Below are 2,500 nucleotides of genomic sequence, written 5' to 3'. Positions count from 1 at the left end.
AGGTGAGTGCCGTAGGGGTGCCGGTAAGTGCGGGCGTTTAGCGCGGGCGTGGTCTGCTCTCGCCGTTGGTCGGCCTCGTGCTGGCCGGCGGTGCAGGATGCGCGCGCCTGCGCGGCGTTCGCGCCCCGGTGCTTCAACCTGCGTGCAGGATCCGAGCTCGGTCCCGTGCCTTGGCCTCCCACGGATCTTCCTTGCTGCGAGGCCGCGTCCGCCTTAGCGTGCTCCTCCGGGGGCGCGCGGGTGCGCGGATTCTCTTCGGCCGCCATTCAACGATCAACTCAGAACTGGCACGGACTGGGGGAATCCGACTGTCTAATTAAAACAAAGCATTGCGATGGCCCTAGCGGGTGTTGACGCAATGTGATTTCTGCCCAGTGCTCTGAATGTCAACGTGAAGAAATTCAAGCAAGCGCGGGTAAACGGCGGGAGTAACTATGACTCCCAAAGCCCACCTGATGCGTAATATATGGACCCGCTCGATTCACCCCTCAGCATCCTTGTGATGTCGGGTGGATGATGGTTCAATTAGCCTCTCGGTGGGAAATCCTAGCTCTGGCCTTCAAGTGGCGGGAGTCGTGAGGGTGCTGTGAAAGGTTTCGCGTAGGTGTACCTTTCCAGTATCCCGACCGACAGAGCAGGGTGCTTTTCGGGCTTGGGGGTTACCTCCCCCCCTGCCTTTGTTACAGCTGGTGCAACTAATAGAAGCGAACGTGGTACCAGGCCTCCCGCTGGAGCGCCTGTGCCAGCTGATGAGCCAGCCAACCAGCCAACCGGTGCGGGTCGAGCGCTGCTCCCCGCCATCTGCCCTGATTGTATGCGGTCCTTCTCCACCAAGACCGGACTTGGTGTCCATCGGCGTCGCGCCCATCCGAGTGCTGTTAATGCTGAGATCAAGACCGAGAGGAAGAAGGCCAGGTGGTCCCAGGAAGAGCTCCTGCGTCTGGCCCATGCAGAAGCGACTCTTGCCACCCAGGGTTGCAGATTTTTAAACCAGGAGCTTGCAAAGGCCTTCCCCGAGCGTACGCTGGAATCAATTAAATGTCAGCGTAGAGTGCAGTCCTACAAAGACATGGTGGCGAAGTTTGTCACCGAGCTTGCTGGCATGGATCGCGGCCTTCGGGGTCCTCCTAGCGAGCCTGCAGTCAGACATTCTTTGCCACAGTCTCCACCTTGTGGGGAAGATGTTGACCTAGCCATCTGGTCATTTGTAGCAGAACTCCCCCAATCAGACCGCCGATTCCGCTCGCTTGATGATCTCGTGGCTCTGGGTCCCACCACTAGCCGTGAAACAATCCAGGCTATGTTGCTGTCTGCTCTTGACGAAGTAGGCAGCAGGGAGCCAGCCGTCCACCAAGCTGCGAGTGTGCGGACCCAACAGCCCCCAGAGCGGAAGCGTGCACGCAGGAGATGGGAGTATGCGGTGGTTCAGCGTGCTTTCAAGAAGAACGGAGCACGCTGTATCAACGGACTTCTTGATGGCACACTCTTGCATCAGCCACCATCCATCCCAGGGCTGATTGAGTTTTGGACAGACCTCTTCTCTCCACCACGTGTCAGGTCTCGACCTCCGCGTGGGGAGGGTCTGTCCGATGAGCTGCTGCCATTCTCGAAGAGGGTGCCCTTCCGTGACCTCTGGGCTCCCATTTCTGCAGAAGAAGCCACCGCTGCTCTCCCGCCTCGCAATTCTGCTGCAGGTCCTGACGGCCTCACGCCGACGCAACTGCGTCGCCTTCCCCGGGAGGTTCTCCTCAAGATCCTTAATTTCCTTCTCCTTTCCCGTTCCCTTCCATCCCGACTCCTTCAGGCCAGAACAATCCTGCTGCCCAAGAAGACCGCCGTAGCATCCCCTGCTGACTTTCGTCCGATCACAGTGTGCTCGGTGCTGACCAGAGCCTTTCACAAGGTTCTGGTTGGCCGCCTGATGCGCTACTGTGTGTTGGACGGTCGCCAGCGGGCTTTCATCCCTCAGGATGGGATGCTTCATAACACCTTTCTTCTGGATCTGGCGATGACCCAGGCGTGCCGAGCTGCCGGCTCGCTGTACTTGGCATCTCTGGATGTGTCAAAGGCCTTCGACTCGCTTGCCCATGGTGCCCTTGGTCCTGTGCTAAGGGCCCATGGTCTGCCGGTCGAGTTCGTTGACTACATCCAGGGATGCTATGAGGCGGGATCGACGGTTATCTGCGCGGATGGGAAGTCGTCAGATCTAGTGCGGCCTTCGAGGGGTGTTCGGCAGGGTGACCCGCTGTCTCCTATTCTCTTCAACATGTCTATTGACATTCTCTTGTCTCGTCTGCCTGCTCATATTGGTGCACGCATTCTTGGACGGCGGATAAATGCGGCTGCATTCGCTGATGACCTCCTGCTGTTCGCCGAGACTCGTGACGGATTGCAGGAACTTCTCACCATCGCCACGTCGGCCTTGGGGGATCTCGGGCTCGAGGTCAACCCACGGAAGTGTTTTTCTCTCGCCCTTGTCTCATCAGGCCGGGAGAAGAAA

At 58.7% G+C, this 2,500-nt stretch overlaps 1 pseudogene; it reads left to right on the top strand.

Annotated features, from left to right (window-relative positions):
• LOC126436008 (large subunit ribosomal RNA) overlaps positions 1–2,500 on the top strand; it is a 7,749-nt pseudogene that overhangs the window by 2,436 nt on the left and 2,813 nt on the right.

The sequence above is a fragment of the Schistocerca serialis genome, unplaced genomic scaffold (genome assembly GCF_023864345.2).
Source record: "Schistocerca serialis cubense isolate TAMUIC-IGC-003099 unplaced genomic scaffold, iqSchSeri2.2 HiC_scaffold_1225, whole genome shotgun sequence".
Lineage (NCBI taxonomy): Eukaryota > Metazoa > Arthropoda > Insecta > Orthoptera > Acrididae > Schistocerca > Schistocerca serialis.
The sequence above is the reverse complement of the archived record's forward strand: the minus strand, read 5'-3'. Positions and strand labels throughout refer to the sequence as shown.